This window comes from Macaca mulatta, chromosome 8 (assembly GCF_049350105.2).
Source record: "Macaca mulatta isolate MMU2019108-1 chromosome 8, T2T-MMU8v2.0, whole genome shotgun sequence".
Taxonomy (NCBI): Eukaryota; Metazoa; Chordata; class Mammalia; order Primates; family Cercopithecidae; genus Macaca; species Macaca mulatta.
The window spans coordinates 135,043,246-135,063,415 of NC_133413.1; the positions used below are offsets into that span (position 1 = coordinate 135,043,246).

General features: G+C 44.9%; 1 protein-coding gene across 9 annotated transcripts in view; it reads right to left on the reverse strand.

Moving 5' to 3' along the window:
* MTSS1 (MTSS I-BAR domain containing 1) overlaps positions 1-20,170 on the reverse strand; it is a 183,633-nt gene that overhangs the window by 80,726 nt on the left and 82,737 nt on the right. The window contains exon 1 of one of the 9 annotated variants that reach the window (XM_077944014.1): positions 14,038-15,503. The exons of 6 other annotated variants lie outside the window; for them this stretch is intronic. The gene's annotated coding sequence lies outside the window, so the exon portion shown is untranslated. Of the gene's footprint in view, positions 1-14,037; positions 15,504-20,170 lie in introns of those variants that run through there. 2 more of the 9 variants (XM_077944015.1, XM_077944016.1) reach the window with 2 other exon arrangements.

Sequence of the window (20,170 nt, forward strand, 5' to 3'; positions counted from 1 at the left end):
AGTAAGGAATAAGCAGCTTTGAGAAGGCGGGGCAGGGGACAGGCCAAGTCTCCTGGACTGGGATTCCAGGCACGCTGCCACAGCTGGGTGCTCCCGAGGACAGCACAGACAAAGGTCACTACCTTGACCCACCAATCTTCCTAATGACACAAAATGCCCTTTACTTCCAGAGCCAGCAAACACAGCAACCTGATTTCACAAGATGTGAGCCCTTCTGGACCCTAAAGAGCACGTCCACATGCTAGGAAAAGGCAAGCTCTACACAACAGTCCCAACACCACTGCACAGCTCAGACCCCGTCCTGGCCTGCAGGCCACTGCCTCCTCAGGACTCTTCTTTTCCTCCATGCTCCCAGGCTTTGCTGGTGACCTCACCATGCAACCAGGCCTTAACTCCTGGTCAATGCCTCCCTGCCCCTCATCTCATCCTGAGTCTGAGCATCTCTGGCACTAAAATTTCTCTGACCCCCACCACAGTCCACTCACTTCACTCCCAAAGCCACCATTCAGGTTCTGACTATGAAAGCCCTCGGGCCTGCCAGCTTCTCTGTCTCTCCAACTCAAACCACTTTCAGCACCACTGCTTAGCCAACCTCCTACAGCGGGTCTGATCCCATTGTGCCTTGGGTGGCTCTCCACTGCTTACAGAATCACACCCACGGCCCTCCAAAGGCAGGGGCAGCAAAGCTCAGGTTTCCCCCATTGCCTGTCCACTCACTCTGCTCTTCCACTGCAGCTACTAGAATAACAGATCTGAGCTTTGGGCCTGCTGCTGCTGATGGTGGTTGTGTCATTTGGTTTTTAACAGAAAGCAAAGAGAAAGAGGAGAAAAGTTAAGGAGCATCCAGGTGCAGTGGCTCATTCCTATAAGCCCAACACTTTGGGAGGCCGAGGCAGGAGAATCACCTGAGCCCAGCAGTTTGAGACCAGCCTGGACAACACAGCAAGACTCCATCCCTGCAAAAACGTTAAAAAAATTAGACAGGTGTGGTGGTGCATGCCTGCAGTCCCAGCTACTTGGGAGGCTGAGGCAGGAGGATCCCTTGAGCTTAGGAGTTCCAGGTTGCAGTGAACTATGACCATACCCACTGCACTCTAGCCTAGGAAGCAGAGTGAGACTATCTCAAGAAAAAAAAAAAAAAGGTAAGGAACAAGTTTCTCAATCCTGCCTTTTATTAACACATATATACCATACAAAAGGTCACCAAAAAATAAGATGGGGCTGGGCGTGGTGGCTCACACCTGTAATTCCAGTGCTTTGGGAGGCCAAAGCAGGAGAAATACTTGAGGCCAGGAGCTTGAGACCAGCCTGGGCAATATAGTAAGACCCCATCTCTACAAGAAATTACAATTTAAAAATTAAAAAAAAAATTTAAAGATGGATTTTGCTGTAACCTGGAAATTTCTCCAGCCAAAGGGTTGTTGTCATCTCAGGCATCAAAGCCCTCAATCATTGTCTTGTTGGTAAAAACCTTTTGGGAACTCATCTTTAAGAACAGCATTCGGGGCCGGGCGCGGTGGCTCAAGCCTGTAATCCCAGCACTTTGGGAGGCCAAGACGGGCGGATCACGAGGTCAGGAGATCGAGACCATCCTGGCTAACACGGTGAAACCCCGTCTCTACTAAAAAATACAAAAAACTAGCGGGGCAAAGTGGCGGGTGCCTGTAGTCCCAGCTACTTGGGAGGCTGAGGCAGGAGAATGGCGTGAACCCGAGAGGAGGAGCTTGCAGTGAGCTGAGATCCGGCCACTGAACTCCAGCCTGGGTGACAGAGCAAGACTCCGTCTCAAAAAAAAAAAAAAAAAAAAAAAGAACAGCATTCGGAATCAGGTTTTGTTTTTTTTTTGTTTTTGTTTTGTTTTGTTTTTTTGAGATGGAGTCTTGCTCTGTTGCCCAGGCTGGAGTGCGGTTGCATGATCTCAGCTCACTGCAACCTCTGCCTCCTGAGTTCAAGCGATTCTCCTGCCTCAGCCTCCCAAGTAGCTGGGACTACAGGTGTATGCTACTGCATCCGGCTAATTTTTGTATTTTTGATAGAGATGGGGTTTTGCCATGTTAACCACGCTGGTCTTGAACTCCTGACCTCAGGTGATCTACCCGCCTTGGCCTCCCAAAGTGCTGGGATTACAGGCATGAGCCACCACACCCGGCCTCAATCCTGCCTTTCATTAACCCATACATATCATACCTAAGGTCGGTAAAAAATAAGATGGTGCTGGGCATGGGAGCTCACACCTACAATTCCAGTGTTTTGGGAGGCCAAAGCAGGAGGAATACTTGAGGCCAGGAGTTCAAGACCAGCCTGGACAACACAGTGAGACCCCATCTACATAAGAAATTAAAATTATAAAATTTAAAATAATTTAAAGATGGATTTTGGCACAACCTGGAAATTTCTCCAGCCAAAGGGTTGTTGTCATTTTAGGCATCAAAGGCGTCAATAATTCTATGATTGGTCCAGACCTCTTGGGAACTCATCTTTAAGAACAGCATTCGGAATTAGATTTCTAAGTGATTCAATAAAAGGAGTCCTTGTCCTTCACAAACTCTCCTGATCACATACAGTGTTGAACGGCTTTGTCACTCGCCTTGGTCTTAGGACTTGGCTCTGACTCTTATTCCTAAAAGGAAAAATTAAGTCCACTCTGAGTAGGTGAAAACCTATCATAGGCCAGGCATGGTGGCTTAAACTTGTAATCCCCACACCTTGGGAGGCCGAGGCAGATGGGACACCTGAGGTCAGGAGTTCAAGACCAGCCTGGCCAGCATGGTGAAACCCATCACTACTAAAAATACAAAGTTATCTGGGTGTGGTGGCACGCACCTATAATCCCAGTTGGGGAGGAGAATCACTTGAACCCAGGAGGCGGAGGTTGCAGTGAGCTGAGATCACACCACTGCACATTCCAGCCTGGGTGACAGAATGAGATCTGGTGTCAAAAACAAAACAAAACTCTATGATATTCAATGCCTTTTAAAATAATGTTTGTTGATCCGAATATTGCCTACATTTCTGACGGTGGTTCTAGAAGTGCTTTCCCAACAGGTCTGAGTAACGGCCACACTGAGAATAGGTAGAATTAGCCTCTAAAGGCAATTCATACAATTATTTCTCTCACACTTCAAGACATGGTCTGGTTCAAAATTTATGTACCAAAGTATACATTCATCAAAATGTCAAACAACAATGACCCACTCAAGGTGGCTTCCTTTGAGACCAGTAAGAAGGATAAAATATAGACCAGTCCTTATTTATTTATTTATTTTTTTTTTTTTTGAGACAGGGTCTCACTCTATTGCCCCGGCTGGAGGGCAGTGATGCAATCATGGCTCTCACTGCAGCCACAACCTCCTGGGCTCGCTCAAGAAATCCTCCCACCTGAACCTCGCAAGTAGCTGGGACTACAGGTGCACACCATCATGCCTAGCTAGGTTTTTGTTTTTTTTTTTTTTGGTAGTTTTTCTGTAGAAATGACATTTCACCACATTGCTCAGGCCGGTCTCAAACTCCTCCCACTCAAGTGATCCTCCTGCCTCGGCCTTTCAAAGTGCTGGGATTATGGGCATGAGCTGCCCAGCCAACAAGTCATTATTTAAATGAGAGATATAAAAAGTCCCAATTTCCCCTATGTCTCCACATGCTTTTCTTCTTCATCCTCTCAAACCACACTGCATAAATATTTGTAAAAATGATTCGATCTTGGTCTGTCACCAAGGATACACTCCTCACCTAAGCGGTTATGACAACGGGGAAATACTCATCTCATTTTTGTGATGGGCTGACTATAGTCAGAAACCTTCTGGTTTCCTTGATCTAAATTTTTTTTCCCTCTTGTAGCTTCAAAAAAAAAAAAATGCTAGCAAATGCACATTCCATGCCCTTGGTATTCAAAGTGCGCTCCCTGAATCAGCAGCAGCGCAATCACCTGGGAGCGTGACAGAAACGCAGTGTCCTGGGGACCCATCTGTGCTGGACTTGCTGAATCAGAACCTATATTCGACAGGATCCCAAGCAACTTCCATGCACATCGGAGTTTGGGAAGTGCCATTCTATGCTGTGAGTTTAAAAGACAGCAAATGATTTTTTAGAAAATTACTAGTCTTAATGCACTTTTCGTTTTGTACAAAACAATGAACTGTCCTCTGATTCTCTGTTCTTATTTACAAAAAGAAATGACCATCTATTCTCCCCAGGTTTTTGTAAGAGTTAATGCTGAATGCCTAGCTCAAAGGCTGGAACATTAAAGCTGCTCAAACTTCCATTTATTTACCCTCCAAACATCACTTCCTTCCTCTAGCTCTTTCTTCCTATAAGTAAAGTTCTTTCTTGCTTTTAGGGTTTAAAAAGGTAAGAGAAGGTAAAGGAATAGCATTTCAGAGAAAAGGAGGGAAGCAACAAATACAGAGAACAGAGTCAAATGACAGAGAAAACTCTAGATCACCTTAGAGAATAAACTCTTAAAGAGTCAGTAGGCTGTACATAGAGAAGCTCTGGTTTGGTCATCCTTCAGGTAGCAGGTGCAACAGTTAGTTGTAGAAACACGGATGTGGTTATCTAATTCTGAGAAGACTCAGGACTTCTTCACTACAAAGCTCAGCAGAGAAATCTATGTCAACAGAGATATCTGTAATGCTTGACATATCCCAGGCAAATGCCGGAACACCTCTGTTCCTGTAAGATCTCCCATGCCTCCCCACCCAGAGCACAGAAGGTCCTTATCACTGTCCAGTCTATTCTAATCAGCAGCTTTCAGGTTATCTTCCATCTGCCACGCTAAGTTGCTTGAGGCTAAGGACAGTAGCTTAATCATCTTTATACTGTCCATAGCACTGCAAGATCTAGTAGACAACGGGAGCTCAATCACTGGTTGTGTGAGTGTCCTGAGCTGTTATTCTCTCTGATGCAATTGCCCTATTTCTAGATGGAATCAACTATATTTTATGGCTCCCGGGTTCCCAATTTTATTGGATTGCTATCTTGCCTTCCATCTAGTTGCTAAACAAAACAACGAGAAAGGCTACCTGCCTCAATATTCTCATCTAGGCCAAACAAATTGCCCTGTTACATACACCAAGCACCTGAACGGGTCTTTAAGGAAGGCCTTGAACACTCAGCTGTCTAACATTAAAAGACACTAAGGCAGGAAAGACAATACATTCATTCGCACTGGAGGGTGGAGGGTGCAGGGTACATTCAACAGGCTCCCTAGGCTAGGAGTGCAGAGTCCAAAGAGCAGAGCCCTGCCTCAGATATGTGTTCCTGTGCTGGAACCTCAGCTACTGTCTTTCACTTTCTTCTTTGAGACGGAGTCTCCCTCTGTCGCCCAGGCTGGAGTGCAGTGGCACAATCTCCGCTCACTGCAACCTGTCTCCTGGGTTCAAGCGATTCTCCTGCCTCGGCCTCTGGAGTAGCTCGGACTACACGTGTGCGCCACCACGCTCAGCTCATTTTTTGTATTTTTAGTCGAGATGGGGTTTCACCATGTTGGCCAGGCTGGCCTCGAACTAATGACCTCAAGTGATCTGCCTGCCTCCGCCTCCCAAAGTGCTGGGATTACAGGCGTGAGTCACCGTGCCCCGCCAAAGTTTGGTGGCCTATCTTTCTCTATTTTCTAAATATGTTTGAGACTCTAAATACTAGGAAAATGAAACAGGGGTCATTAACTGAGGGTGCTTACCTCCAAAACATTTTCCAAAAGGCAGATAACATAACATGATCATTCTGACAACTGTGACAAATGTGGGTTTATTTGCCTGACTGCCTCTGTGTCCATTTATCTATGATCACTGAGGCCTCATGCTCCTGCTCAGGAAACGCACCCAGCTGTCCACTTAGAGCCACAGCTGACCAAGAGTCTCAAAGTCTTCCTGGGCAATCAGAAAGTTCCTGAATACCCATCACCATTGGAGAGGGTGTCCTTGAAAGGTAACCACTTTACATTCGGCACAAGGACTTCTTGGCCCCATCGGGACCTTGCACGATGGCCTTAGATCCTCTGCAGAGGAACCAACAGTCAGCATTTGCTGCGGGCAAGGAGCCAATAGCAACTGACTCTGCTGATATTATCCTCTCCCCGGTCTTACTTATTAAATTCAGAAGTGTTCAACTCTGAACTAAGAGGGGATTTTCCTCTGGCATCCATAAAGATGGCTATGGAAGGAATTAATTTTCAATCTTTTGCTGTGTGCCCTGTATCTTACATGTTCCCTTATTTAACAGCACGATCACCTAGGGAGTTGGACATTTACCCTAAAAGACAAGGAAACACAGCCCTGCCTGAGACCACAGAGGAAGCACCTGGCCCCAGAACTGTCAGATCCTGAAGCATCCATGTTGGTTCATGCTTTTCTAGAGCCATCCTACTCCCTCAATATGAAGAGTTCAAATAATACGGCTAGATTTTAGAGTGAACTTATTTATTCATTCAACCCTATTCAGTGAAAGGGACCAGGAAAATGGAGTGGTAACTAGAGAGGGAGACAGAGTCAGAGGAGGTTTGGGATGGTGACATAAAAGTGATGCACCCTCATGGCCAATCGAGAGCGAGGAATATACAGGAGAGAAACCTGAGCAGCCCGGGGTGGGGGCTGCGGCCCCAGAAGGCCCTTCTCCCACAGGAAAGGGAAAGCCAGAGCCACGGATCTGACGTGGGCGGGCTGGTGGTAGGCTGGGTATCTGGCATTGGGAAGATGGGCGCTGAACACTTGCAGAAAGCAGGAGGGAGGGGGTTAGATCACTTGCAAAACCTTGGCCTTGGCCTTGGCCCAGCTGCTGTTTCACGCTGGGGCCTACAGGAAACAGGTGGTCACCTCCTCCGTTCACACCCTAGAAGGGATGGAATTTATGTGTCACATTTGGGTCTCAGATTCTCCCCCCAAAGCAGCACGCTTCCGATGGGTGTCTAAGTGAGGGGGTAATCTTCTCCCACAAGCTAAACAGCTGCTTTTCGTGGTTATATTTTGGATGTATACACTTGCCCATTCATTCATTCCGTGCAAACGTTTACTGAGCCCAGGTGTAAATGTTGCTATGGGAACATGAAAATAAATCAGGCTGAACTTGCCCTCAAAGAACATATCCTCTTATAGAAGACTTACACACAAGTTAGATAAATTAAGGAGGCCAAGCAGGGTTTGGCAGTTTAGGGGGGAGTAGATTAATTCCAGCTGGGAGCAGCGTAGTACTTCCCAAACCGTAATGTACAGAAGAATCACCTGAGACATTTCCCCTGTGGGGTCTCTTTCTCCCCATAAAATTCTGTTATTCCTGGATCTTTTCAGAGCAGAAGACAATGACTTTGCTGATGGTGTAGTCCTACGAGTTGGAGAATGTGGCCTTTAACAATAAATCTAACAAAGATGTTAACAAAGATGTAACACACCTTATCATAGAGATCCAAGGAAATTTCAAATTTCACAACTACAAAAGGCTTAAAGTCAGGAAACTGCAGTTCAATTGTTAAGCATCTCTCTCTTCAACCCACGAAGCTAAGAAGGTACACACCAGTATCTGTGATCAAATCCACTATCCCAAACCGGGCCCATCTTAGAGTTTAGTAATATTGCTAAGTGGCGCTTCAAAGGAAGCCCACATCATCCAAAAATAAGCTGGGAATGAGAAGAGTCCCAGCTGAAACAGGAAGGGGATCACACACAGACATTCCATTTCCAAATTTCCTTCCCCGGCGGAGATCCGTGCCCTTCGGTACAGTGTCAGGAAACGGGAGGCTCTGTGATGGGATAAGCAGACACCTGCTCTCCCCACATTCTTGGAGCTACTCAGTTCTCCCTGGAGAACAGAAATGGGCCACAGAGCTCATTACCACCGTTCAAGCGTGAAGCTGAAATATCTCCCATTTAATAACCTAGGGGTCTTCAGAGTAACACCCATCACAGACGCATTTCCCACCACTTTGTCCAGGATGCAGGAGGGTGACAAGGGCCCTGAGGCCACAAAAGAATGAGGAGCAGAGAGGAGGCTTTTCTTAATCACTAGGAATTATCACTATCATGTTACAAGCAAACAAATATCATTTTGGAAATCCAGAACAATCCCCATGAGGTAAAGAATTTTAACTAAGTGGGCGGGCCAATTTGAATTCATCAAAAGGCTGAACTGGCAAGCATTTACTACACATTGTCACAACAAAAAAGTAATTTTATTTTTCAAATGCGAATATAGCAAGGGGCTAAATTAAAAAGGTGTTGGCGGCCTGGCCCAGGTGGTGGTTCACGCCCGTAATCCCAGCACATTGGGAGGCTGAGGCAGGCGGATCACTTGAGGTCAGGAGTTCCAGACCAGCCTGGCCAACATGGTGAAACCCCATCTCTACTAAAAATACAAAAATTAGCCGAGCTTTGGTGGCACACACCTGTAGTCTGAGTTACTCGGGAGGCTGAGGCAGGAGAATCGCTTGAACCCGGGAGGCAGAGACTACAGTGAGTTGAGATCACACCACTGCACTCTAGCCTGGACGACAGAGCAAGAATCCATCTCAAAAAAAAAAAAACTGTTGCCTTAATGAAGATGTAAAATTATTACAACAAAACAAAAATGTAAGTGGTTCCTGTAAAGTGCTGTAAGAACATATTCTATTAAATACACTATTATATCTTTCTGATAGTATTACCTTGCTCAGATTTCTTCTTTTTTTTTTTTTTTTTTTTCTGAGACAGGGTCTCGTTCTGTTGCTCAGGCTGGAGTGCAATGGTGTTATCTTGGCTCACTCCAACCTCCACCTCCTGTGTATAAGTGATTCTCATGCCTCAGCCTCCGGAGCAGCTGGGATTACAGGCTGTGCCGCTATGCCCAGCTAATTTTTTGTATTTTTAGTAGAGATAGGGTTTTGCCATGTTGCCCAGGCTGGTTTTGAACTCCTGACCTCAGGTGATCTGCCTGCTTTGACCTCCCAAAGTGCTGGGATTACAGGCGTGAGCCACTGTGCTCAGCCCCAGATTTCTTTTCTATGTAGTGTTATGACTGACTAAATGTTCATCACCTGGAAAGCCTAACCTTTTTATTCAATTTTCTTGCCCCAATAGCTAATAATCACAATAGTGAATAAGGTAAACATTATAAGTAGGCAGAACAATATAAACAGTTTGGGACATTCGGCTGACATTTAAAAAGCACCTACTATGTGAAAGGTGCTTTCATCCAGACTATAGGCATTTATTCCCTGGATCCTCCCCAGTTGCAGTGCTGGACAGCTGTCCATCTCATTTTACAGAGGAGGAAACCAAATGGCTGGCCTCCCCTAGGCCTCACAGCTGGCAGGTGGGTCAAACTGGGATACAAACCCAGCCTTCTTGATTCCCCACCCTCTGTTATTTCACTGAGCCAAGGCTGAGAAACGCAATCACTCTGGTTCTATAGAAGAGTTGCCTTCTCTGACGTGATGGCTGTTGGATTATTTTTAAAAGTCAAGGTAGGAAAGGACTCAAAAATTATACACACACACCTTAAATAATTTACTGGAACAGAAAACATTCATTCTTCAATCTTGTGAAGGGCCAAGGGCTTCTCTTTAGAGCGGGGGTCTGCTGACTGGAGTTTTGTGGTCTTTCTGGCAACAACCACACCCCATCCGCACACCCCGCAATGTCAGACTTCAGGTTCCTTCAAGCAGAGTTTCACTACTTACAAAGGGAAAGTCCTTCTAGATTTTTTTTTTTTTTTTGAGACAAAGTCTCACTCTGTTGCCCAGGCTGGAGTGCAGTGGCGCAATCTAGGCTCACTGCAGTCTCAACCTCCCAGATTCAAGCTATTCTCCTGCCTCAGCCTCCCGAGTAGATGGGACTACAGGCACCCGCCGCCACGCCCAGCTAATTTTTGTATTTTTAGTAGAGACAGGTTTTCACCATGTTGGCCAGGATGGTCTCAATCTCTTGACCTCGTGATCCACCCACCTGGGCCTCCCAAAGTGCTGAGATTACAGGCATAAGCCACCACGCCCACCCCCAATCCTTCTAGATTTTAACTACACCATCCCCTCTTTATTTATACTGATTGTCTCAACCACACCTAAAACAACAGGAATTTCTTTATAAGTTTGTTTTGCAACTCTTTCCAAAACACATAACTTAGTTTTCAAAAAAACAAGTTCTCTTTTCACGCTAATATCTCATCTGTGTATGTACTATTTTGGTTACATAATTACAAAAACAAGTACATGTGGCAAAAAAACAAGTCTGGGGGAAAACCCGCAACCGACCAGTAAGCGCAGAGCTTACTGTGCTTACTGTGTAGGGGAGGGGACACGGCACGGGACAAGGAAGACAGCAATCACAGCCCCTAGTGCCCTGATGGGTCCGACGGACCAGGGGAATGGAAGGCTGCAGTCACTCTGGCCAGCAGGCCCAGTGCAGGCTGGTTAAGAGAGCTCCCTCCGCACCCTCCACCCCGACATACCTGTGAGCACCTTAGGAAAACAGTCAACATTCCCATCAGAAAATAGCGCTGTGTTAAAGAATAAAAGGATTGAGACACCATAAAGATGGGTTCAAATAACCACAAATCTTTTCTAGTCCCAGGGTCTCCCTGAGCCTCAATTCCTTTGTTTGAAACACACAGTTAAAACAAGGTTCCTTGTGCAGTTGCTGCAAGAATTAAATAAGAACCTACGGAAAGTGCCCAGCCCAGGCCTTGGAACATAGAAATTACTCAATAAATGGGCTCTCTGCCTGATTCATCATGGTACCTCTCTCCCACGGTGCCTAGCAACATGCTGTGAAGAAGCTCTGATGGCTGGACAGAAAGATGGACAGATGGTCTGGTGTCAGAACTGTAAAAATCCTTCAGTTTAGTACCTTGCTTGGCTCAACTGGCCCCCCTAAAACGAATCAAGTATCTGTAGCTGGAGTCAGAGTGTTCCCCACCTGAAGATAAACAAATTCTAATTTTACCAATAAGAATGGTGAGACCAGAGTAGGAATAAAAGGAAGAGACAAACAGAAGAGAATTTAAAAAGTATCAGACCCAGATGTTAAACGAAAAACTGGCTCACTGGCAGATAAATATTTTTTCCCCTCTTCCTGCCAATTGTGGTTATTAAGAATGAGGACACATTAGGATAAATGTGATTTTTTTTTTTTTCAAGGCATGGGGAAATTTATAGACAGCAAATCCAGTGAAAAGATAAATCATTTACCCTTAGTTTTCAATAAATAGAAAGTCTCAAAAAGTTAAAAGGAAAACAGTTCCAGAATAACCACCATATGGTTTTGGTTTCAAGTACTTAGCATTTCATAACGGGCACAGTTCACTGGAAAGATATTTACACTCTGAAAAGAGGCAGGTGCAGAATACATGCTTTCAATTGTGGATGTGATAGGAATGGAAAGTAGGCAGAAAGGGAAGGCTTTTTTTAATTTAACGAATCAATCAGCAGATAAAGCTTTCACTCACTGTAAATTTTCTGTTTACAAAAGCTCCACATGCTAAGATGACACACCCAAGACTAGGGAGGGGACCCTACACTCTGGAAAGAAAAACATCTCCATTTTCAATGGAAGGAGCCCAAAGTCAGCCTACCCTTTGAAGTTTCAGTTAGCTCCCATCGTCCTGCCAATCACCCACCTTAAGTCTAAGGAGGCTTTAAAACTATTCGATCTCTAGGCATCTCCTCAGCTAGTAACATATTTACAGTGATCCACCCAAGGTGGAAATATGAGTCTTTAAGATAGTCCCATGTTTCTTCCGGGTTTTTTTTTTTTTTTTTTTTTTTTTTTGGAGATGAGTTTCACTCTTGTTGCCCAGGCTGGAGCACAATGGCGTGATCTTGGCTCACTGCGACCTCTGCCTCCTGGGTTCAAGCGATTCTCCTGGCTTAGACTCCCAAGTAGCTGAGATTGCAGGTGCATGCCACCACGCCTAGCTAATTTTTGTATTTTCAGTAGAGATGGGGTTTCAGCATACTGATCAGTCTGGTCTCGAACTCCTGACCTCAGGTGATCTGCCCGCCTCAGCCTCCCAAAGCGCTGGGATTACAGGCATGAGCCACCGCGCCCGGCTCTTCTGGGTGCTTAAACACGATGTTAAGCCTCAGTTTTCTCATCTGTGAAACAGGGGCAATGAAACCTACTTCCGCCAGCTGTTGTGAGAACTAACAATAAGACTTAGCACATACAATAAGTCCTCAATCCACGGTAGCTGCTATTCTTCTTCTTCTCTGTATAATTAAGGGGGGAAACTAAGTATCTTTGATCGATAAAATTTGGCAGAGAGAAAAAAATTGGTAACCCCTAGTGTTAATAAGACTTCCAAAGAAGCATTTGGCAATACAACAGAAGCCTACAAATGCTTATGGCCCTCACTCAGCCATCCCACGAGGACTCCATCCTACGGAAATAAGATATGCAAAAAGATGCACAGGAATGCCTTCCGCGGCATCATTTAGAATACTGGAACTCTGCAAACAAAAAGATAACCAACAGTTGGCCGGGCGCAGTGGCTCACGCCTATAATCTCAGCACTCTGGGAGACCGAGACGGGCGGATCACGAGGTCAAGAGATCGAGACCATCCTGGCTAACACGGTGAAACCCCGTCTCTACTAAAAATACAAAAAAAAATTAGCCAGGCATGGTGGTGGGCGCCTGTAGTCCCAGTTACTCGGGAGGCTGAGGCAGCAGGAGAATGGGGTGAGCCCGGGAGGCAGAGCTTGCAGTGAGCCGAGATCGCGCCACTGCACTCCAGCCTGGGCGACAGAGCGAGACTCCAACTCCAAAAAAAAAAAAAAACAGTGGGGGAAATGGCCAGATAAACAGTTGTGTGTTCATAGGAGTTGTTTCTGCAGCCATGGAAAAATGATTACAATATGATCATTTAAAAACAAAAATCTGACCGGGCGCGATGGCTCATGCCTATAATCCCAGCACTTTGGAAGGCCAAGGCAGGCGGATCACCTGAGGTCAGGAGTTCGAAACCAGCCTGATCAACATGGAGAAATCCCATCTCTACCAAAAATTTAAAAATTAGCCAGGCATGGTGGTGCATGCCTGTAGTCCCAGCTACTCGGGAGGCTGTGGCAGGAGAATCACTTGAACCTAGGAGGCAGAGGATGCGGTGAGCCAAGATCGTGCCACTGCACTCCAGTCTGGGCAAAAAGAGCAAAACTCCGTCTCAAAAAAACCACGAAAATCTGTACTCAAAACTTTGGGATATCATGTTATAAATATATTTAAAATAGTATGTACCCATTGTGTCTATATAAATATTAGGAGAAGTACAACAAAATACTACATTAAGTATTTCCAAATGGCAAAATTACAGGTAACTTTTATACGTTGTCAGAGAATTGTTTGTGTTTTTGAAATTCTGTGCAAATAATTTATTTAAAGTCAGGAAAAAGTTATTAAAAAGTTTGTGGGTGTGGGTATGTATCTGTGATGGAGAAGGACAAAGCACACTAAAGAGAAACCCAGAAGCCAACTGGAAGCACGCCATTAATTGCTGATGCTTGAGTACAGAAAGAAAAGAAAGAATATGATTCCCTTCAGGCCCACGGTTTGAGTTACATTAAGCCTGTGGTCATTTCCTTTAAGATCTGGGCACATCGGCATTGCTCATTTTCATGTACTATTATTTGCGCCAAAAGAAAAAGAAGAAAGCCTCCCAAACCTCAAACCACATTTAAATGCACGAGCAGCAAATGATTCTGTCGCATTTTGGTTTCCTTGGCAACCTTATCTGTGTCTTCTTTGATCTCAACCACAGATGAAAAAGTCTTGGTTCTCCAAAGTCCCTGAGATCAATTGCCAGCTAGGCAGTAGCAGATCATGGTAGAATGCTCATTCTCTAAGAAAGAATTTCTAATTAATGAGTTTCTTCACACCAAGCTCATTCCACGACGGATTTTAGAGAACAGATTCTTGATGCATTCACCATTTGAGTTCTGAGCTGTCTGATTTTCATATTACCACAATTTAATTTTAGCATCACATAAACATAATTAATCTTTTTCACGAAGTGAAAGAAACAAGGAAATTACATTTAAGCCTCCAATTTTGCTAAATAGTACTGGTGTCTAAATATTTACCTGCTCTCTCCAACGCAGGTGCCTTGAGCAAGACCTTGTCACCAATTTTTTTTAAAAAAAATACAATTTTCAATGTGTAGAATACAAGGCTCCAATGAATGCAGGGTGGCTGGTCCCATCTTCACGATCACTATCAATGGCAAAAATCTTAGGATAAACTGAAATTATTCTTCCACGAGAACCCAACGGACGCTGATCTGAGAACAGCTATGCCAGTGTGTTTCCACAAGCTTAAAGCACACCAGTTTACCAAGCTTTTCTCTCTTTTGTTTTGTTCTTTGAACTACTTTCCCCAAATCTCATTTTCTCAGTTGACGCTCAGCATGATTTTCAATTTTAAGCTCCAACCTTTGACGTAAGCTCTTTATCATGAGTATCCAGAAAGCAGGAAGGATCATAAGCATCTTACTATTTTGAGTACTCTAAGCTCTTCGTGAAAGTATTTGCCCATGTTCCCAAACAGACAAAACCCTCGCCCAGCTTCCTCGGCTTAAGTGGTGACAGCAACAATGTTTGCTCTTTCAGGGCAAGAAGGTCTCTCACCCGATTTCAAAGAAACTATGATATCTTCCTTCAGAAGCTGCTCATGCAAATGAATTCTAGTTGTTCCTGCCGTAGTTCTCCCCTCCTCTCCACTGTGAATGTCTGTTTAGAAAAAAGTATGTAAAACAAAAGACACTTTTAAAACACTTAATGGACAGTGAGGGTTTTAAAAAACTGTATTCAACTCATTTTTTAAAGGCAGTCCTGGGCCACGCTGAAACCTCAACTTGTCTAGGCTCCTTCGGGAAACCAGGATTCAAATTCCTTTGTGTTTTCTTCTGTCCATCCCACTAGAATATTATCAATGCTGGGATTATAAACGGGATTAAAAGCCTTAGTCTTTTATCTCAATGGCTGTGCCAGCTTATCTTTAGCCTGTTACATATGGAACACTTCATAATGGGGAGAACATGTAATAATGAATATAACTGCCATCAGCATTTAATGGTAAATAAATGACCATAGAGTCATTTATTCATTTTAAAAAATCTAAAAATATTTTCCTGGGTCACAAGGAATAATTGAGTCTTGGGGCCTCTCAAATTACCTTTAGATAAGGCATCTCTTACACTTCTACCGACTTTTCAAAGCAAGTTACATCCATAGTTTCATAATTTAGACAGCTTGTAAGAAATGCAATAGCAAGATCCCTAGAAACTTAAAACTATTACTGAGAAGACAGAAGAATTTGGATGTGATGAAAACAGCATTTCTCAAGTGCTTTAAAAGACAAAATACTTGTGAGTTTTAAACCATTCACAGAGAGAACAGAGCCATTAGAAAGCTATTGCTTAATATCTTGAAGGAAAATTTGCATCACCTATTTTTCACTAAATAAACATGTTGTATAACCTGCAGCTAAAAGCTATTTTCCTCATGGTTAAAAAAAAAAAATCGGCACCATTACATATCTCTCCTTCTCTCTCTCTCTCTCGACAGTCTTCCTCTCTCACCCACGCTGGAGTACAGTGGCTCCACCATGGCCCACTGCAGCTCAAACTCTGGCCTCAAGTGGTCCTCCCACCTCAGCCTCCAGAGTAGCGGGGACTACAGGCACGTGCCACCACACCCAGCTAATTTTTAAATTTTCCTTTTGTAGAGTTGGCATCTCACTATGTTGACTAGGCTGCTTTCAAACTCCTGGGCTCAAGTGATCCTCCCGCCTCAGCTTCCCAAAGTTCTGGGATTACAAGCATGAGCCACCACGCAGCCATTCCTCTTTAAATAGAAGGAATTTACCTACATTTTCAAGAACTACTTCAAAGTACATTTTCATACTATTTATGCCTTATGTATAGGCTAAGTAATTCATGTTTGGATATATCTAGATTTAGAGTTTTTTATGAAATACGATTCTTTTGGGTGGAATTTGTTAGATATCAAAGTTTATTTTTTCCCCTCAGTTTTATTAAGGGTATAACTAAGAAATTAAAGTTATTATATGTTAACAGTATACTTATTATGTTTTGATACATGTATATGTTGTAAAATGACTAAGATATTTTTTGTGGTGAGAACATTTAAGATCTGATCTCTTAGAGATTTTCAAGTCTTCTTATTAACCATAGTCACCATGCTATACAACAGATCTCCACAACTTCTTCATCCTAACCAAAACTTTGTACCTTTTAGCCAACAACAGTGTTTATCCTCAATAAAGCATGTTCTAATATAAAAAAAAAAAAAAGATGTGTGGTGTGTTGAAATATTACTATCTCTTCTATCATGTTTTAGCTCATTTCAAAATAATTAAATCTTTTCTCACTTCTTCAATGGTTACAGCTAATCAGCTATAAAAATAAGCAAGGCATTTCAAGTTCTTTGAAATACCTGAATGACTATATAGACGTATCTTTGATAACAGGACATAGAATCAAGGTCTAAGTCATGTGCATTAAAATCCAGAACTCTCTAAAATCAGAGGCTGAACAAGAGCTTCTGGAGCCACCTACAGGTCCCTATGGGCTGTGTGATCCAACTCATCACCAATGGTGGGGTCACGTCCTGAGAGAACTCAATCTTAAAAACAAATGTCTCCAACCAACCTAGTATCTCAAGAGTAGCAGGGGGAATACAGTTTACCAGCAGGCCTAAAGCAGATTTAGCCACTACAGCCTCTGCAATCCTATTTACAGTGGGCATGGACCATCAGCTTCTTTATTAATGTCTGAAATCAAGAGGTGACAAGACTCACCCCATCCCAGCATTTCAAAGCCTTTTTCTAACGAGGAAAAAACTGGGGCAAAAGAATACCAAGGAGCTATTGGAGTTTCTCCAAAGATTATGAGTTGATATTCAGAAGCAGATGAGTGATCCAGTGAAAGGGTTTGTTGTTACTATCACCTAGTGTTTTGTTTTGTTTTTTTGAGACGGAGTCTCGCTCTGTCGCCCAAGCTGGAGTGCAGCAGCGTGATCTCTGCTCACTGCAAGCTCCGCCTCCCGGGTTCACGCCATTCTCCCGCCTCAGCCTCCCCAGTAGCTGGGATTTACGAACAACCGCCACCACGCCGGCTAATTTTTTGTATTTTTAGTAGAGACGGGGTTTCACCGTGTGAGCCAGGATGGTCTTGATCTCCTGACCTCGTGATCCACCTGCCTCGGCCTCCCAAAGTGCTGGGATTACAGGCGTGAGCCACTGCGCCAGCCTTTTTGAGTATTTCAACACAACAACAATGAATTCTTTAGAATGGACTCTTTGGGTGCAGTTTAACTGCAGCTCTTCTGTTATGAAAGTTTTGGGTGGGGTACAAAATAAGCAGTTGCTTAAGAAAACCTCACATCCGGCCGGGCGCGGTGGCTCACGCCTGTAATCCCTGCACTTTGGGAGGCCGAGACGGGCGGATCACGAGGTCAGGAGATCGAGACCATCCTGGCTAACACGGTGAAACCCCGTCTCTACTAAAATACAAAAAATTAGCCGGGCGCGGTGGCGGGCGCCTGTAGTCCCAGCTACTCGGGAGGCTGAGGCAGGAGAATGGCGCGAACCCGGGAGGCGGAGCTTGCAGTGAGCCGAGATGGTGCCACTGCACTCCAGCATGGGCGACAGAGTGAAGACTCCGCCTCAAAAAAAAAAAAAAAAAAGAAAACCTCACATCCTCCAAGCAGCACCACATCAACAATGAATTCATCTCACTGGAAGCTCACTTTGCGCTCCCTCCCCCAACTCCTCAGGCCCACAAAGCAGCCCATCACAGCTCCTTAGTAGGGAGACAAAGCCAGCATTTGTAAAACCGAGCCCCATTTCCCAGAGATACATTGCCTTGGAAAGGCGTGGGGTCTCCACACCAAAGTTGGTGGGAAGCACAGTGACTCCAAGAAAGTCCAGCAGTTTCCCTACTCTCTCATCTCAGGCTCAGGATTATAGGAAGCATCTTCATCCCAAATAGCAGCCAACCCCAGATCCTGACCAGGTGGTGTTCCAAGGAAAGGTAGGTGAGAAAATGTGAGAATCCAAGGACATGGGGACGGCTGTGAGACGGACACCACAAGGCCATCAGTACGCCATGATGAAAACGCCATTTTTATCCAATGCCCTTGGGCCCATGTCTGCACTCATCAATACTATGGGGTCCACCCTGGGCTACCCTCAAGGAGCTTCCACCACATCCAGCCTCTATGAGACATCCTCCAAGTAGGAATGTATCCAGATTAATCTTCTCCAAAACAGAGAGTTTCCCTTTCTCTCTGTTGTAGGCAACCTGCCATCCTTCATAAACTTTCCCAAAATCATAGTATTAATAATAACCATTTCCATTTAGACCAAACCCTAAATCAGGAGCTGACAAACTACGGCAGCAGGCTAAATCTGGCCCACTGCCTGTTTCTGTAAGTAAAGTTTTATTGAAACATAGCCAGGACCATCTGTTTATCTATTATCTAGGGCTGCTTTTGCTCTACAATGGGAGTGTTGAGTAGTTGTGAGAGACACGGTGGTCTGCAAAGCCTAAAATATTTACTGTGTGGCCTTTCACAGTAAAAGTTTTCCCTAAATGGTACAAAGCATGGAAACCTCTAAGGAGAGGTGTCCATCATTATCAGCAGGAAGCAACCCTTCCCTGAACAAACCCCCAGCACAGAGCAGCGATGGAGTTGGGGGCGCTGAGATGGGAGCTGTGCTTCCTGACCATCTTTTGTGACAATCGCACGACCCTGGCAAGCCTTGGCACCACTGGCTATACAATTCAGGCATCAATACCTACTTCACAAGGCTGTCTTGAGGGTCAGACAAGACAGAGTACACAAAAAGCTCCCGGCACAGGCAAATTACTACTCCTCAAGGTGCTCCATTAATGGTAATGACCCTACTGACCACTATTACTCAAGAAAGCAGGACTAATGTGAATCCCTGTAATACTCATCTCCACTCATTAAGGCTCCTACTGCCATGACCTCAAAAAGATCATAGGCTCAGCACGACAACCAAAAGAAAGGACACGAGGCTCTCTCTGTGTTGAGTCATAGAAAGGCACAAGGTCAGGACTTAATGTTCTTGTGCTTGGGGAGAAACACCGAGCTGTTTCAGGTTGGAATCTTTCAATTACCAAACTGACGGCAGCCTCCTAGATATGGAAGAGACCAAGACAGATCATTGTCATCCAGGGTCTGTCTCCGAACATTATGTCTTTCATCCTTTTAACAGACAGCAATTGCTACAGGGTATCCCCAGACAGTGGCCAAACTACACACAGGCCAGCAGAAGCACTGAAGAGCCTCTTTTTTCTTTTTTTCCTCGAGATGGAGTCTTGCTCTGCCACCCAGGCTGGAGTGCAGTGGCGCAATTTCAGCTCACTGCAACCTCCACCTCACAGATTCAAGCAATTCTCCTGCCTCAGCCTCCCAAGTACCTGGGATTACAAGTATGCACCACCATGCCCAGCTAATTTTTGTATTTTTAGTAGAGATGGGGTTTCACCATGTCGGCCAGACTGGTCTTGAATTCCTGACCTCGTGATCCACTCACCTTGGCCTCCCAAAGTGCTGGTGAGAGACAGGACTAGCTGGAATTTCCCAGGCTAAGAATCCCTAAGCCTAGCTAGGAAGGTGACTGCATCCCTTTAAACACCGGGCTTGCAACTTAGCCCACACCTGACCAATCAGAGAGCTCACTAAAATGCTAATTAGGCAAAACCGGAGGTAAGGAAATAGCCAATCATCTATTGCCTGAGAGCACAGCAGGGCGGACAAGGTTCAGGATATAAACCCAGGCATTCGAGTTGGCTAGGGCAACCCCCTTTGGGTCCCCTCCCCTTATGTGGGAGCTCTGTCTTCACTCTATATTAAATCTTGCAACTGCACTCTTCTGGTCCGTGTTTTGTTACAGCTGGAGCTGAGCTTTGGCTTGCCGTCCACCGCTGCTGTTTGCCGCCATTGTAGACCCACCGCTGACTTCCATCCCTCCGGATCCAGCAGGGTGTCCACTGTGCTCCTGATCCAGCAAGGCGCCCACTGCCACCCCCGATCGGGCTAAAGGCTTGTCACTGTTCCTGCATGGCTAAGTGCCTGGGTTCGTCCTAACCGAGGTGAACACTAGTCACTGGGTTCCATGGTTCTCTTCCATGACCCACAGCTTCTAATAGAGCTATAACACTCA